Source organism: Schistocerca serialis, unplaced genomic scaffold (assembly GCF_023864345.2).
Source record: "Schistocerca serialis cubense isolate TAMUIC-IGC-003099 unplaced genomic scaffold, iqSchSeri2.2 HiC_scaffold_1370, whole genome shotgun sequence".
Classification (NCBI taxonomy): Eukaryota; Metazoa; Arthropoda; class Insecta; order Orthoptera; family Acrididae; genus Schistocerca; species Schistocerca serialis.
The window spans coordinates 10,649,039-10,667,746 of record NW_026047592.1 but is presented as its reverse complement, the minus strand read 5'-3'; positions in this window follow the sequence as shown (position 1 = coordinate 10,667,746).

Sequence of the window (18,708 nt, the reverse complement as noted above, 5' to 3'; positions counted from 1 at the left end):
TAAGGTGCCCGAGGCAACAATAGACCCTTGGAGACAAGTCGGCTGAAGGACGATGTATTGGATCTCGTCACAATTTGAGTGTTCATCGACATTAGGAGGCCCTGAACGTTACAATTAACTATCAGTTTAGCGTCGGATTCGAAAATCTACTCACAGGAGAAGGGTCATATGGTGCCCGAGACAGCAATATCCCCTTGGATACAAGTCGGCTGGAGAACGATATATTGAATCTCGACGAAATTTGAGTGTTCCATCGACATTAGGAGGCCCTGAACGTTAAAATTAACAATCACATTTGCGTCGGAATCGAAGAACTAGACTCACAGGAGAACGACAATAAGGTGCCCGAGGAAGCAATAGACCCTTGGAGACAAGTCGGCTGAAGGACGATGTATTGAATCTCGACGCAATTTGAGTGTTCCATCGTCATTAGGAGGCCTTGAACGTTACAATTAACTATGAGTTTTGCGTCGCATTCGAAAATCTAGACTTACTGGGGACGGACTATAAGGTGCCCGAGGCAGCAATATCCCCTTGGAGACCAGTCCGCTGGAGGACGATGTATTGAATCTCGACGCAATTTGAGTGTTCCATCGTCATTAGGAGGCCCTGAAGGCTACAATTAACTATCAGTTCTGCATCGGATTCGAAAATCTAGACTCACAGGAGAGCGATCATAAGGTGCCCGAGGCAGCAATAGACCTTTGGAGACAAATCGGCTGGAGGACGATGTATTGGATCTCGTCGCAATTTTAATGTTCATCGTCATTAGGAGGCCCTGAACGTTACAATTAACTATCAGTTTTGCGTCGGGTTCGAAAATCTAGACTCACAGGAGAGCGATCATAAGGTGCCCGAGGCAGCAAAAGACCCTTGGAGACAAGTCGGCTGAAGGACGATGTATTGGATCTCGTCCCAATTTTAGTGTTCATAGTCATTAGGAGGCCCTGAACGTTACTATTAACTATCAGTATTGCGTCGTATTCGAAAATCTAGACTTACTGGAGACGGACCATAAGGTGCCCGTGGCAGCAATATCCCATTGGAGTCCAGTCCGCTGGAGGACGCTGTATTGTATCGCGACGTAATTTGATTGCTCCATCGTCTTTAGGAGGCCCTGAACGTTACAATTAACTATCAGTTTTCCGTCGGATTCGAAAATCTAGACTTACTGGAGACGGACTATAAGGTGTCCAAGGCAGCAATATCCCCTTGGAGACCAGTCCGCTGGAGGACGATGTATTGACTCTCGACTCAATTTGAGTGTACCATCGTCATTAGGAGGCCCTGAAAGCTACAATTAACTATCTGTTCTGCGTTCGATTCGAAAATCTAGACTCACAGAAGAACGACAATAAGGTGCCCGAGGCTGCAATAGACCCTTGGTGACAAGTCGGCTGGAGGACGATGTAATGAATCTCGACTCAATTCGAGTGTACCATCGTTATTAGGAGGTCCTGAAAGTTACAATTAACTATCTGTTCTGCGTTGGATTCGAAAATCTAGACTCACAGGAGAACGACCATAAGGTGTCCGAGGAAGCAATATCCCCTTGGAAACCAGTCCACTGGAGGACGATGTATGGAATCGCGACGCAATTTGAGTGCTCCTTCGTCATTAGGAGGCCCTGAGCGTTACAATTAACTATCAGTTTTGCGTCGGATTCGGAAATCTACTCACAGGAGAGGGATCATATGGTGCCTGAGACAGCAATATCCCCTTGGATACAAGTCGGCTGGAGGACGATATATTGAATCTCGACGCAATTTGAGTGTTCCATCGACATTAGGAGGCCCTCAACGTTACAATTAACAATCAGTTTTGCGTCGGATTCGAAAATCTAGACTCACAGGAGAACGACCATATGATGCCCGAGGCAGCAATAGACCCTTGGAGACATGTCGGCTGGAGGCCGATGTATTGAATCTCGACGCAATTTGAATGTTCCATAGTTATTAGGTGGCCCTGAACGTTACAATTAACTATCGGGTTTGCGTCGGGTTCGAAAATCTAGACTCTCAGGAGAACGATCATAAGGTGCTCGAGGCAGCAAAAGACCCTTGAAATCAAGTCGGCAGAAGACGCTGTATTGGATCTCGACGCAATTTGAGGGTTCCATCGTCATTAGGAGGCCCTGAACGTTACAATTAACTATCAGTTTAGCGTCGGATTCGAAAATCTAACCTCACAGAAGGTGCCCGATGCAGCAATATCCCCTTGGAGACCTGTCCGTTGGAGGACGATGTAATGAATCGCGACGCAATTTGAGTGCTCCATCGTCATTAGGAGGCCCTGAACGTTACAATTAACTATCAGTTTAGCGTCGGATTCGAAAATCTAGACTCACAGGAGAACGACGACAAGGTGCCCGAGGCAGCAATAGACCCTTGGAGACAAGTTGGCTGAAAGGCGCTGTATTGAATCTCGACGCAATTTGAGTGTTCCGTCGTCATTAGGAGGCCCTGAACGTTACAATTAACTAGCAGTTTAGTGTCGGATTCGAAAATCTAGACTCACAGGATAACGATCATAAGGTGCCCGAGGCAGCATAAGACCCTTGAAGTAAAGTCGGCAGAAGGACGATGTTGTGGATCGAGACGCAATTTGAGTGTTCCATCGTCATTAGGAGGCCCTGAACAGTACAATTAACTATCAGTTCTGCGTCGGATTCGAAAATCTAGACTCACAGGAGAACGACGATAAGGTGCCCGAGGCAGCAATAGACCCTTGGAGACAAGTTGGCTGAAAGGCGCTGTATTGAATCTCGACGCAATTTGAGTGTTCCATCGTCATTAGGAGGCCCTGAACGTTACAATTAACTATCAGTTTAGCGTCGGATTCGAAAATCTAATCACAGGTGAAGGAACGCATAGTGCCCGAGACAGCAATAGACCCTTGGAGACAAGTCGGCTTGAGGCCGATGTATTGAATCTCGACGCAATTTGAGTGTTCCATCGTCATTGGGAGGCCCTGAACGTTACAATTAACTCTCAGTTTAGCGTCGGATTCGAAAATCTAGACTCACACGAGAACGACCATAAGGTGCCCGAGGCTGCAATAGACCCTTGGAGACAAGTCGGCTTGAGGCCGATGTATTGAATCTCGACGCAATTTGAGTGTTCCATCGTCATTAGGAGGCCCTGAACGTTACAATTAACTCTCAGTTTAGCGTCGGATTCGAAAATGTAGACTCACAGGAGAACGACAATAAGGTGCCCGAGGCTGCAATAGACCCTTGGAGACAAGTCGGCTGGATGACGATGTATTGAATCTCGACGCAATTTGAGTGTGTCATCGTCATTAGGATGACTTGAACGTTACAATTAACTGTCAGTTTTGTGTCGGATTCGAATATCTAGACTCACTGGAGTCGGACCATAAGGTGCCCCAGGCAGCAATATCACCTTGGAGTCCAGTCCGCTGGAGGACGATGTATTGAATCGCGACGCAATTTGAGTGCTCCATCATCATTATTATGCCTAGAACGTTACAATTAACTATCAGTTTTGCGTTGGATTCGAAAGTCTCGACTCACAGGAGAACGATCATAAGGTGCGCCAGGCAGCAATTGACCCTTGGAGACAGGTCGGCTGGAGGACGATGAATTGGATCGCGACGCAATTTGAGTGATCCATCGTAACTAGGAGGCGCTCAACGTTACAATAAACTATCTGTTATGCGTCGGATTCGAAAATCTAGACGCACAGGAGAACGGCCATAAGGTGCCCGAGGCTGCAATAGACCCTTGGATACAAGTCGGCTGGAGGACGATGTATTGCCCTCGACGCAATTTGAGTGTACCATTGTAGTTAGGAGGCCCTGAAAGTTACAATTAACTATCTGTTCTGCGTTGGATTCGAAAATCTAGACTCACAGGAGAACGACCATAAGGTGCCCGAGGAAGCAATAGACCCTTGGAGACAAGTCGGCTTATGAATGATGTATTGAATCTCGACGGAATTTGAGTGTTCTATCGTCATTAGGAGGCCCTGAACATTACAATTAACTATCAGTTTTGCGTCGGGTTCGAAAATCTAGACTCATAGGAGAACGATCATAAGGTGCTCGAGGCAGCAAAAGACCCTTGAAGTCAAGTCGGCAGAAGGATGATGTATTGGATCGCCACGCAATTTGAGTGTTCCATCGTCATTAGGAGGCACTGAACGTTACAATTAACTATCAGTTTTGCGTCGGATTCGAAAATCTAGACTTACTGGAAACGGACAATAAGGTGCCCGAGGCATCAATATCCCCTTTGAGACCTGTCCGCTGGAGGACTATGTATTGAATCGCGACGCAATTTGAGTGGTCCATCGTCATTAGGAGGCCCTGAACGTTACAATTAACAATCAGTTTTGCGTCGGATTAGAAAATCTAGACTCACAGGAGAACGACCATATCGTTCCCGAGGCAGCAATAGACCCTTGGAGACAAGTCGGCTGGAGGCCGATGTATTGAAACTCGACGCAATTTGATTGTTCCATGGACATTAGGTGGCCCTGAACGTTACAATTAACTATGAGTTTTGCGTCGGGTTCGAAAATCTAGACTCACAGGAGAACGACCATAAGGTGCCCGAGGCTGCAATAGGCCCTTGGAGACAAGTCGGCTGGATGCCGATGTATTGAAACTCGACGCAATTTGAATGTTCCATGGTCATTAGGTGGCCCTGAGCGTTACAGTTGACTATCAGTTTAGCGTTGGATTCGAAAATCCACTCACAGGAGAAGGATCATATGGTACCCCAGTCAGCAATATCCCCTTGGATATAAGTCGGCTGGAGGACGATATATTGAATCTCGACGCAATTTGAGTATTCCATCGTCATTAGGAGGCCCTGAACGTTACAATAAACAATCAGTTTTGCGTCGGATTCAAAAATCTACTCTCAGGAGAAGGATCATATGGTGCCCGAGACAGCAATATACCCTTGGAGACAAGTCGGCAAAAGGACGATGTATTGAATCTCGACGCAATTTAAGTGTGCCATCGTCATTAGGTGGACTTGACTATCAGTTTTGCGTCGGATTCGAATATCTAGACTTACTGGAGGCGGACCATAAGGTGCCCGAGGCAGCAATATCCCCTTGGAGACAAGTCGGCTGGAGGCCGATGTATTGAATCTCGACGCAATTTGAGTGTTCCATCGTCATTAGGATACCCTGAACATTACAATTAACAATCAGTTTCGCGTCGGATTCGAAAATCTAGACTCGCAGGAGAACGACCATAAGGTGCCCGAGGCTGCAATAGACCCTTGGATACATGTCGGCTGGAGGACGATGTATTGCCCTCGACGCAATTTGAGTGTACCATTGTCATTAGGTGGCCCTGAACGTTACAATTAACTATCAGTTTTGCGTCGGGTTCGAAAATCTAGACTCTTAGGAGAACGATCATAAGGTGCCCGAGGCAACAATAGACCCTTGGAGACAAGTCGGCTGAAGGACGATGTATTGGATCTCGTCACAATTTGAGTGTTCATCGACATTAGGAGGCCCTGAACGTTACAATTAACTATCAGTTTAGCGTCGGATTCGAAAATCTACTCACAGGAGAAGGGTCATATGGTGCCCGAGACAGCAATATCCCCTTGGATACAAGTCGGCTGGAGAACGATATATTGAATCTCGACGAAATTTGAGTGTTCCATCGACATTAGGAGGCCCTGAACGTTAAAATTAACAATCACATTTGCGTCGGAATCGAAGAACTAGACTCACAGGAGAACGACAATAAGGTGCCCGAGGAAGCAATAGACCCTTGGAGACAAGTCGGCTGAAGGACGATGTATTGAATCTCGACGCAATTTGAGTGTTCCATCGTCATTAGGAGGCCTTGAACGTTACAATTAACTATCAGTTTTGCGTCGCATTCGAAAATCTAGACTTACTGGGGACGGACTATAAGGTGCCCGAGGCAGCAATATCCCCTTGGAGACCAGTCCGCTGGAGGACGATGTATTGAATCTCGACGCAATTTGAGTGTTCCATCGTCATTAGGAGGCCCTGAAGGCTACAATTAACTATCAGTTCTGCATCGGATTCGAAAATCTAGACTCACAGGAGAGCGATCATAAGGTGCCCGAGGCAGCAATAGACCTTTGGAGACAAATCGGCTGGAGGACGATGTATTGGATCTCGTCGCAATTTTAATGTTCATCGTCATTAGGAGGCCCTGAACGTTACAATTAACTATCAGTTTTGCGTCGGGTTCGAAAATCTAGACTCACAGGAGAGCGATCATAAGGTGCCCGAGGCAGCAAAAGACCCTTGGAGACAAGTCGGCTGAAGGACGATGTATTGGATCTCGTCCCAATTTTAGTGTTCATAGTCATTAGGAGGCCCTGAACGTTACTATTAACTATCAGTATTGCGTCGTATTCGAAAATCTAGACTAACTGGAGACGGACCATAAGGTGCCCGTGGCAGCAATATCCCATTGGAGTCCAGTCCGCTGGAGGACGCTGTATTGTATCGCGACGTAATTTGATTGCTCCATCGTCTTTAGGAGGCCCTGAACGTTACAATTAACTATCAGTTTTCCGTCGGATTCGAAAATCTAGACTTACTGATGACGGACCATAAGGTGCCCGGAGGCAGCAATATCCCCTTGGAAACCAGTCCGCTGGAGGACGATGTATTGAATCGCGACGCAATTTGAATGCTCCACCGTCATTTGGAGGCCCTGAACGCTATAATTAAAAATCAGTTTTGCGTCGGATTAGAAAATGTAGACTCACAGGAAAACGACCATATGGTGCCCGAGGCAGCTATAGACCCTTGGAGACAAGTCTGCTGGAGGCCGATGTATTGAAACTCGACTCAATTTGAATGTTCCATCGTCATTAGGAGGCCCTGAGCGTTACAATTAGCTATCAGTTTAGCGTCGGATTCGATAATCTACTCTCAGGAGAAGGATCATATGGTGCCCGAGACAGCAATATCCTCTTGGAAACAAGTCGGCTGGAGGACGAAATATTGAATCTCGACGCAATTTGAGTGATCCATCGTCAGTAGGAGGACCTGAACGTTACAATTAACTATCAGTTTTGCGTCGGAATCGAAAATCTAGACTTACTGGAGGCGGACCATAAGGTGCCCGAGGCAGCAATATCCCCTTGGAGTCCAGTCCGCTGGAGGACGATGTATTGAATCGCGACGCAATTTGAGTACTCCATCGTCTTTAGGAGGCCCTGAACGATCCAATTAACTATCAGTTTTCCGTCGGATTCGAAAATCTAGACTTACTGGAGACGGACCATAAGGTGTCCAAGGCAGCAATATCCCCTTGGAGACCAGTCCGCTGGAGGACGATGTATTGAATCTCGACTCAATTTGAGTGTACCATCGTCATTAGGAGGCCCTGAAAGCTACAATTAACTATCTGTTCTGCGTTCGATTCGAAAATGTAGACTCACAGAAGAACGACAATAAGGTGCCCGAGGCTGCAATAGACCCTTGGTGACAAGTCGGCTGGAGGACGATGTAATGAATCTCGACTCAATTCGAGTGTACCATCGTTATTAGGAGGCCCTGAAAGTTACAATTAACTATCTGTTCTGCGTTGGATTCGAAAATCTAGACTCACAGGAGAACGACCATAAGGTGTCCGAGGAAGCAATATCCCCTTGGAAACCAGTCCACTGGAGGACGATGTATGGAATCGAAACGCAATTTGAGTGCTCCTTCGTCATTAGGAGGCCCTGAGCGTTACAATTAACTATCAGTTTTGCGTCGGATTCGGAAATCTACTCACAGGAGAGGGATCATATGGTGCCCGAGACAGCAATATCCCCTTGGATACAAGTCGGCTGGAGGACGATATATTGAATCTCGACGCAATTTGAGTGTTCCATCGACATTAGGAGGCCCTCAACGTTACAATTAACAATCAGTTTTGCGTCGGATTCGAAAATCTAGACTCACAGGAGAACGACCATATGATGCCCGAGGCAGCAATAGACCCTTGGAGACATGTCGGCTGGAGGCCGATGTATTGAATCTCGACGCAATTTGAATGTTCCATAGTTATTAGGTGGCCCTGAACGTTACAATTAACTATCGGGTTTGCGTCGGGTTCGAAAATCTAGACTCTCAGGAGAACGATCATAAGGTGCTCGAGGCAGCAAAAGACCCTTGAAATCAAGTCGGCAGAAGACGCTGTATTGGATCTCGACGCAATTTGAGGGTTCCATCGTCATTAGGAGGCCCTGAACGTTACAATTAACTATCAGTTTAGCGTCGGATTCGAAAATCTAACCTCACAGAAGGTGCCCGATGCAGCAATTTCCCCTTGGAGACCTGTCCGTTGGAGGACGATGTAATGAATCGCGACGCAATTTGAGTGCTCCATCGTCATTAGGAGGCCCTGAACGTTACAATTAACTATCAGTTTAGCGTCGGATTCGAAAATCTAGACTCACAGGAGAACGACGACAAGGTGCCCGAGGCAGCATTAGACCCTTGGAGACAAGTTGGCTGAAAGGCGCTGTATTGAATCTCGACGCAATTTGAGTGTTCCGTCGTCATTAGGAGGCCCTGAACGTTACAATTAACTAGCAGTTTAGCGTCGGATTCGAAAATCTAGACTCACAGGATAACGATCATAAGGTGCCCGAGGCAGCATAAGACCCTTGAAGTAAAGTCGGCAGAAGGACGATGTTGTGGATCGAGACGCAATTTGAGTGTTCCATCGTCATTAGGAGGCCCTGAACAGTACAATTAACTATCAGTTCTGCGTCGGATTCGAAATTCTAGACTCACAGGAGAACGACGATAAGGTGCCCGAGGCAGCAATAGACCCTTGGAGACAAGTTGGCTGAAAGGCGCTGTATTGAATCTCGACGCAATTTGAGTGTTCCATCGTCATTAGGAGGCCCTGAACGTTACAATTAACTATCAGTTTAGCGTCGGATTCGAAAATCTAATCACAGGTGAAGGAACGCATAGTGCCCGAGACAGCAATAGACCCTTGGAGACAAGTCGGCTTGAGGCCGATGTATTGAATCTCGACGCAATTTGAGTGTTCCATCGTCATTGGGAGGCCCTGAACGTTACAATTAACTCTCAGTTTAGCGTCGGATTCGAAAATCTAGACTCACACGAGAACGACCATAAGGTGCCCGAGGCTGCAATAGACCCTTGGAGACAAGTCGGCTGGATGACGATGTATTGAATCTCGACGCAATTTGAGTGTGTCATCGTCATTAGGATGACTTGAACGTTACAATTAACTGTCAGTTTTGCGTCGGATTCGAATATCTAGACTTACTGGAGTCGGACCATAAGGTGCCCCATGCAGCAATATCACCTTGGAGTCCAGTCCGCTGGAGGACGATGTATTGAATCGCGACGCAATTTGAGTGCTCCATCATCATTAGGATGCCTAGAACGTTAAAATTAACTATCAGTTTTGCGTCGGATTCGAAAATCTAGACTCACAGGAGAACGGCCATAAGGTGCCCGAGGCTGCAATAGACCCTTGGATACAAGTCGGCTGGAGGACGATGTATTGCCCTCGACGCAATTTGAGTGTACCATCGTCATTAGGTGGACTTGAACGTTACAATTAACAATCAGTTTTGCGTCGGATTCGAAAATCTAGAGTCACTGGAGAACGATCATAAGGTGCCCGAGGCTGCAGTAGACCCTTGGAGACAAGTCGGCTGGAGGACGATGTATTTACCTCGACGCAATTTGAGTGTACCATTGTCATTAGGAGGCCCTGAAGGCTACAATTAACTATCAGTTCTGCGTCGGATTCGTAAATCTAGACTCACAGGAGACCGACGATAAGGTGCCCGAGGCAGCAATAGACCCTTGGAGACAAGTCGGCTGAAGGACGATGTATTGAATCGCGACGCAATTTGAGTGCTCCATCATCATTAGGATGCCTTGAACATTACAATTACCTATTAGTTTTGCGTTGGATTCGAAAATCTAGACTCACAGGAGAACGATCACAAGGTGCCCGAGGAAGCAATAGACCCTTGGAGACAAGTCGACCGAAGGACGATGTATTGAATCTCGACGCAATTTGAGTGTGCCATCGTCATTAGGAGTACTTGAACCTTACAATTAACAATCAGTTTTGCGTAGGATTCGAATATCTAGACTTACTGGAGTCGCACCATAAGGTGCCCCAGGCACCAATATCACCTTGGAGTCTAGTCCGCTGGAGGACGATGTATTGAATCGCGACGCAATTTGAGTGCTCCATCATCATTAGGATGCCTTGAACGTTACAATTAACTATCAGTTTTGCGTTGGATTAGAAAATCTCGACTCACAGGAGAACGATCATAAGGTGCGCCAGGCAGCAATAGACCCTTGGAGACAGGTGGCTGGAGGACGATGTATTGGATCGCGACGCAATTTGAGTGATCCATCGTAACTAGGAGGCGCTCAACGTTACAATAAACTATCAGTTATGCGTCGGATTCGAAAATGTAGACTCACAGGAGAACGACCCTAAGGTGCCCGAGGCTGCAATAGACCCTTGGATACAAGTCGGCTGGAGGACGATGTATTGCCCTCGACGCAATTTGAGTGTACCATCGTCATTAGGTGGACTTGAACGTTACAATTAACAATCAGTTTTGCGTCGGATTCGAAAATCTAGAGTCACTGGAGAACGATCATAAGGTGCCCGAGGCTGCAGTAGACCCTTGGAGACAAGTCGGCTGGAGGACGATGTATTTACCTCGACGCAATTTGAGTGTACCATTGTCATTAGGAGGCCCTGAAGGCTACAATTAACTATCAGTTCTGCGTCGGATTCGTAAATCTAGACTCACAGGAGACCGACGATAAGGTGCCCGAGGCAGCAATAGACCCTTGGAGACAAGTCGGCTGAAGGACGATGTATTGAATCGCGACGCAATTTGAGTGCTCCATCATCATTAGGATGCCTTGAACATTACAATTACCTATTAGTTTTGCGTTGGATTCGAAAATCTAGACTCACAGGAGAACGATCATAAGGTGCCCGAGGAAGCAATAGACCCTTGGAGACAAGTCGACCGAAGGACGATGTATTGAATCTCGACGCAATTTGAGTGTGCCATCGTCATTAGGAGTACTTGAACCTTACAATTAACAATCAGTTTTGCGTAGGATTCGAATATCTAGACTTACTGGAGTCGCACCATAAGGTGCCCCAGGCACCAATATCACCTTGGAGTCTAGTCCGCTGGAGGACGATGTATTGAATCGCGACGCAATTTGAGTGCTCCATCATCATTAGGATGCCTTGAACGTTACAATTAACTATCAGTTTTGCGTAGGATTAGAAAATCTCGACTCACAGGAGAACGATCATAAGGTGCGCCAGGCAGCAATAGACCCTTGGAGACAGGTGGCTGGAGGACGATGTATTGGATCGCAATTTGAGTGATCCATCGTAACTAGGAGGCGCTCAACGTTACAATAAACTATCAGTTATGCGTCGGATTCGAAAATGTAGACTCACAGGAGAACGACCCTAAGGTGCCCGAGGCTTCAATAGACCCTTGGATACAAGTCGGCTGGAGGACGATGTATTGCCCTCGACGCAATTTGAGTGTACCATCGTCATTAGGAGGCCCTGAAAGTTACGATTAACTATCTGTTCTGCGTTGGATTCGTAAATCTAGACTCACAGGAGAACGACCATAAGGTGCCCGAGGAAGCAATAGACCCTTGGAGACAAGTCGGCTTATGGATGATGTATTGAATCTCGACGGAATTTGAGTGTTCCATCGTCATTAGGAGGCCCTGAACATTACAATTAACTATCAGTTTTGCGTCGGGTTCGAAAATCTAGACTCATAGGAGAACGATCATAATGTGCTCGAGGCAGCAAAAGACCCTTGAAGTCAAGTCGGCAGAAGGACGATGTATTGGATCGCCACGCAATTTGAGTGTTCCATCGTCATTAGGTGGCCCTGAACGTTACAATTAACTGTCAGTTTTGCGTCGGGTTCGAAAATCTAGACTCACACGAGAACGATCATAAGGTGCCCGAGGCAACAATAGACCCTTGGAGACAAGTCGGCGGAAGGACTTTGTATTGGATCTCGTCGCAATTTGAGTGTTCATCGTCATTAGGAGGCCATGAACGTTACAATTAACTATCAGTTTTGCGTCGGATTCGAAAATTTAGACTTACTGGAGACGGACCATAAGGTGCCCTTGGAAACCAGTCCGCTGGAGAACGATGAATTGAATCGCGACGCAATTTGAGTGCGCCATCGTCATTAGGAAGCCCTGAACGGTACAATTAACTATCAGTTTTGCGTCGGATTCGAAAATCTAGACTCACAGGAGAACGACCGTAAGTTGCCCGAGGCTGCAATAGACCCTTGGAGACAAGTCGGCTGGATGACGATTTATTGAATCTCGACTCAATTTGAGTGTTCCATCGTCATTAGGAGGCCCTGAGAGTTACAATTAACTATCTGTTCTGCGTTCGATTCGAAAATCTGGACTCATAGGAGAACGACCATGAGGTGCCCGAGGAAGCAATAGACCCTTGGAGACAAGTCGGCTGAAGGACGATGTATTGAATCTCGACGCAATTTGAATGTTCCATCGTCATTAGGAGGCCATGAACGTTACAATTAACTATCAGTTTAGCGTCGGATTCGAAAATCTACTCACAGGAGAAGGATCATATGGTGCCCGAGACAGCAATATCCCTTTGGATACAAGTCGGCTGGAGGACGATATATTGAATCCCGACGCATTTTGAGTATTCCATCTTAACTAGGAGCCGCTCAACGTTATAATAAACTATCAGTTATGCGTCGGATTAGTAAATCTGGACTCACAGGAGACGGACCACATGGTGCCCGAGACAGCAATAGACCCTTGGAGACAAGTCGGCTGGAGGCCGATGTATTGAATCTCGACGCAATTTGAGTGTTCCATTGTCATTAGGAGGCCCTGAACGTTACAATTAACAATCAGTTATGCGTCGGATTAGAAAACCTAGATTCACAGGAGTACGACCATAAGGTGCCCGAGGCTGCAATAGACCGTTGGAGACAAGTCGGCTGAAGGACGATGTATTGGATCTCGTCGCAATTTGAGTGTTCATCGTTATTAGGAGGCCCTGAACGTTACATTGAACTATCAGTTTTGCGTCGGATTCGAAAATCTAGACTTACTGGAGACGGACCATAAGGTGCCCGAGGCAGCAATATCCCCTTGGAGACCAGTCCGCTGGAGGACGATGTATTGAATCGCGACGCAATTTGAGTGCTTCTTCGTCATTAGGAGGCCCTAAACGTTACAATTAACTATCAGTTTTGCGTCGGATTCGCAAATCTAGACTCACAGGAGAACGACCATATGGCGCGCGAGGCAGCAATAGACCAGTGGAGACAAGTCGGCTGGAGGCCGATGTATTGGATCTCGATGCAATTGGAATGTTCCATCGTCATTAGGAGGCCCTTAGGGCTACAATTAACTATCAGTTCTGCGTCGGATTCGAAAATCTAGACTCACAGGAGAACGACCATATGATGCCCGAGGCAGCAAAAGACCCTTGAAATCAAGTCGGCAGAAGACGATGAATTGGATCTCGACGCAATTTGAGTGTTCCATCGTCATTAGGAGGCCCTGAACGTTACAATTAATTATCAGTTTAGCGTCGGATTCGAAAATCTAGACTCACAGAAGACGGACTACTAGGTGCCCGAGGCAGCAATATCCCCTTGGAGACCTGTCCGTTGGAGGACGATGTATTGAATCGCGACGCAATTTGAGTGCTCCATCGTCATTAGGAGGCCCTGAACGTTACAATTAAAAACCAGTTCTGCGTCGGATTCGAAAATCTAGACTCACAGGAGAACGACGATAAGGTGCCCGAGGCAGCAATAGACCCTTGGAGACAAGTCGGCTGAAAGGCGATGTATTGAATCTCGACTCAATTTGAGTGTACCATCGTCATTAGGAGGCCCTGAAAGTTACAATTAACTATCTGTTCTGCGTTCGATTCGAAAATCTAGACTCACAGGAGAACGACCATAAGGTGCCCGAGGAAGCAATAGACCCTTGGAGACAAGTCGGCTGAAGGACGATGTATTGAATCTCGACGCAATTTGAATGTTCCATCGTCATTAGGAGGCCCTGAACGTTACAATTAACTATCAGTTTATCGTCGGATTCGAAAATCTACTCTCAGGAGAGTTTGCCCGAGTGAGCAATATCCCCTTGGAAACAAGTCGGCTAGAGGACGATATATTGAATCTCGACGCAATTTGAGTGATCCATCGTCTTTAGGAGGCCCTGAACGTTACAATTAACTATCAGTCTTCCGTCGGATTCGAAAATCTAGACTTACTGGAGACGGACCATAAGGTGTCCGAGGCAGCAATATCCCCTTGGAGACCAGTCCGCTGGAGGACGATGTATTGAATCTCGACTCAATTTGAGTACACCATCGTCATTAGGAGGCCCTGAAAGTTTCACCTAATTATCTGTTCTGCGTTGGATTCGAAAATCTAGACTCACAGGAGGACGACCATAAGGTGTCCGAGAAAGCAATAGACCCTTGGAGACATGTCGGCTGAAGGACGATGTATTGAATCTCGACGCAGTTTGAGTGTTCCATCGTCATTAGGAGGCCCTGAACGTTACAATTAACTATCAGTTTATCGTCGGATTAGAAAATCTACTCTCAGGAGAAGGATCATATTGTGCCGGAGACAGCAAGATCCCCTTGGATACAAGTCGGCCGGACGACGATATATTGAATCTGGACGCAATTTGAGTGTTCCATCGTCATTAGGAGGATCTGAACGTTACAATTAATAATCATTTTTGCTTCGGATTAGAAAATCTAGACTCACAGGAGAAGGACCATATGGTGCCCGAGGTTGCAATAGACCCTTGGACACAAGTCGGCTGGAGGACAATGTAATGGATCGCGACGCAATTTGAGTGTTCCATCGTAACTAGGATGCCCTGATTATACAATTAGCAATCAGTTTTACGTCAGATTAGTAAATCTAGACTCACAGGAGATCGACAATATGGTGCCCGAGGCAGCAATAGGCCCTTGGACACAAGTCGGCTGGAGGCCGATGTATTGAATCTCGACGCAATTTGAGTGTTCCATCGTCATTAGAAAGCCCTGAAAGTTACAATTAACTAACAGTTTTGCGTCGGATTAAAAAATCTAGACTCACAGGAGAACGACCATAAGCTGCCCGAGGCAGCATCAGACCATTGGAGACAAGTCGGCTGGAGGCCGATCTATTGAATCTCGACGCAATTTGAGTGTTCCATCGTCATTAGGAGGACATGAATGTTACAATTAACTATCATTTTTGCGTCGGATTCGAAAATCTAGCCTCACACGAGAACGATCTTAAGGTGCCCGAAGCAGCAATAGACGCTTGGAGACAAGTCGGCTGGAGGACGATGTAATGGATCGCAAAGCAATTTGAGTGTTCCATCGTCATTAGGAGACCCTGAATGTTACAATTAAATATCTGTTCTGCGTTCGTTTCGAAAATCTAGACTCACAGGAGAACGACCATAAGGTGTCCGAGGAAGCAATAGACCCTTGGAGACAAGTCGGCTGAAGGACAATGTATTGAATCTCGACGCAATTTGAGTGTTCCATCGTCATTAGGAGGCCCTGAACGTTACAATTAACTATCAGTTTAGCGTCGGATTCGAAAATCTACTCTCAGGAGAAGGATCATATGGTGCCCGAGACAGCAATATCCTCTTGGAAACAAGTCGGCTGGAGGACGAAATATTGAATCTCGACGCAATTTGAGTGATCCATCGTCATTAGGAGGACCTGAACGTTACAATTAACTATCAGTTTTCGTCGGATTCGAAAATCTAGACTTACTGGAGACGGACCATAAGGTGTCCGAAGCAGCAATATCCCCTTGGAGACCAGTCCGCTGGAGGACGATGTATTGAATCTCGACTCAATTTGAGTGTACCATCGTCATTAGGAGGCCCTGAAAGCTACAATTAACTATCTGTTCTGCATTCGATTCGAAAATCTAGACTCACAGGAGAACGACAATAAGGTGCCCGATGCTGCAATAGACCCTTGGTGTCAAGTTGGCTGGAGGACGATGTAATGAATCTCGACTCAATTCGAGTGTACCATCGTTATTAGGAGACCCTGAAAGTTACAATTAACTATCTGTTCTGCGTTGGATTCGAAAATCTAGACTCACAGGAGAACGACCATAAGGTGTCCGAGGATTCAATATCCCCTTGGAAACCAGTCCGCTGGAGGACGATGTATGGAATCGCGACGCAATTTGAGTGCTCCTTCGTCATTAGGAGGGCCTGAGCGTTACAATTAACTATCAGTTTTGCGTCGGATTCGGAAATCTACTCACAGGAGAAGGATCATATGGTGCCCGAGACAGCAATATCCCCTTGGATACAAGTCGGCTGGAGGACGATATATTGAATCTCGACGCAATTTAAGTGTTCCATCGACATTAGGAGGCCCTCAACGTTACAATTAACAATCAGTTTTGCGTCGGAATCGAAGAACTAGACTCACAGGAGAACGACTATAAGGTGCCCGAGGCTGCAATAGACCCTTGGAGACAAGTTGGCTGAAAGGCGCTGTATTGAATCTCGACGCAATTTGAGTGTTCCATCGTCATTAGGAGGCCCTGAACGTTACAATTAACTATCAGTTTAGCGTCGGATTCGAAAATCTAATCACAGGTGAAGGAACGCATAGTGCCCGAGACAGCAATAGACCCTTGGAGACAAGTGGGCTTGAGGCCGATGTATTGAATCTCGACGCAATTTGAGTGTTCCATCGTCATTAGGAGGCCTTGAACGTTACAATTAACTCTCAGTTTAGCGTCGGATTCGAAAATCTAGACTCGCAGGAGAACGACCATAAGGTGCCCGAGGCTGCAATAGACCCTTGGATACATGTCGGCTGGAGGACGATGTATTGCCCTCGACGCAATTTGAGTGTACCATTGTCATTAGGTGGCCCTGACCGTTACAATTAACTATCAGTTTTGCGTCGGGTTCGAAAATCTAGACTCTTAGGAGAACGATCATAAGGTGCCCGAGGCAACAATAGACCCTTGGAGACAAGTCGGCTGAAGGACGATGTATTGGATCTCGTCACAATTTGAGTGTTCATCGACATTAGGAGGCCCTGAACGTTACAATTAACTATCAGTTTAGCGTCGGATTCGAAAATCTACTCACAGGAGAAGGGTCATATGGTGCCCGAGACAGCAATATCCCCTTGGATACAAGTCGGCTGGAGAACGATATATTGAATCTCGACGAAATTTGAGTGTTCCATCGACATTAGGAGGCCCTGAACGTTAAAATTAACAATCACATTTGCGTCGGAATCGAAGAACTAGACTCACAGGAGAACGACAATAAGGTGCCCGAGGAAGCAATAGACCCTTGGAGACAAGTCGGCTGAAGGACGATGTATTGAATCTCGACGCAATTTGAGTGTTCCATCGTCATTAGGAGGCCTTGAACGTTACAATTAACTATCAGTTTTGCGTCGCATTCGAAAATCTAGACTTACTGGGGACGGACTATAAGGTGCCCGAGGCAGCAATATCCCCTTGGAGACCAGTCCGCTGGAGGACGATGTATTGAATCTCGACGCAATTTGAGTGTTCCATCGTCATTAGGAGGCCCTGAAGGCTACAATTAACTATCAGTTCTGCATCGGATTCGAAAATCTAGACTCACAGGAGAGCGATCATAAGGTGCCCGAGGCAGCAATAGACCTTTGGAGACAAATCGGCTGGAGGACGATGTATTGGATCTCGTCGCAATTTTAATGTTCATCGTCATTAGGAGGCCCTGAACGTTACAATTAACTATCAGTTTTGCGTCGGGTTCGAAAATCTAGACTCACAGGAGAGCGATCATAAGGTGCCCGAGGCAGCAAAAGACCCTTGGAGACAAGTCGGCTGAAGGACGATGTATTGGATCTCGTCCCAATTTTAGTGTTCATAGTCATTAGGAGGCCCTGAACGTTACTATTAACTATCAGTATTGCGTCGTATTCGAAAATCTAGACTTACTGGAGACGGACCATAAGGTGCCCGTGGCAGCAATATCCCATTGGAGTCCAGTCCGCTGGAGGACGCTGTATTGTATCGCGACGTAATTTGATTGCTCCATCGTCTTTAGGAGGCCCTGAACGTTACAATTAACTATCAGTTTTCCGTCGGATTCGAAAATCTAGACTTACTGATGACGGACTATAAGGTGTCCAAGGCAGCAATATCCCCTTGGAGACCAGTCCGCTGGAGGACGATGTATTGAATCTCGACTCAATTTGAGTGTACCATCGTCATTAGGAGGCCCTGAAAGCTACAATTAACTATCTGTTCTGCGTTCGATTCGAAAATCTAGACTCACAGAAGAACGACAATAAGGTGCCCGAGGCTGCAATAGACCCTTGGTGACAAGTCGGCTGGAGGACGATGTAATGAATCTCGACTCAATTCGAGTGTACCATCGTTATTAGGAGGCCCTGAAAGTTACAATTAACTATCTGTTCTGCGTTGGATTCGAAAATCTAGACTCACAGGAGAACGACCATAAGGTGTCTGAGGAAGCAATATCCCCTTGGAAACCAGTCCACTGGAGGACGATGTATGGAATCGCGACGCAATTTGAGTGCTCCTTCGTCATTAGGAGGCCCTGAGCGTTACAATTAACTATCAGTTTTGCG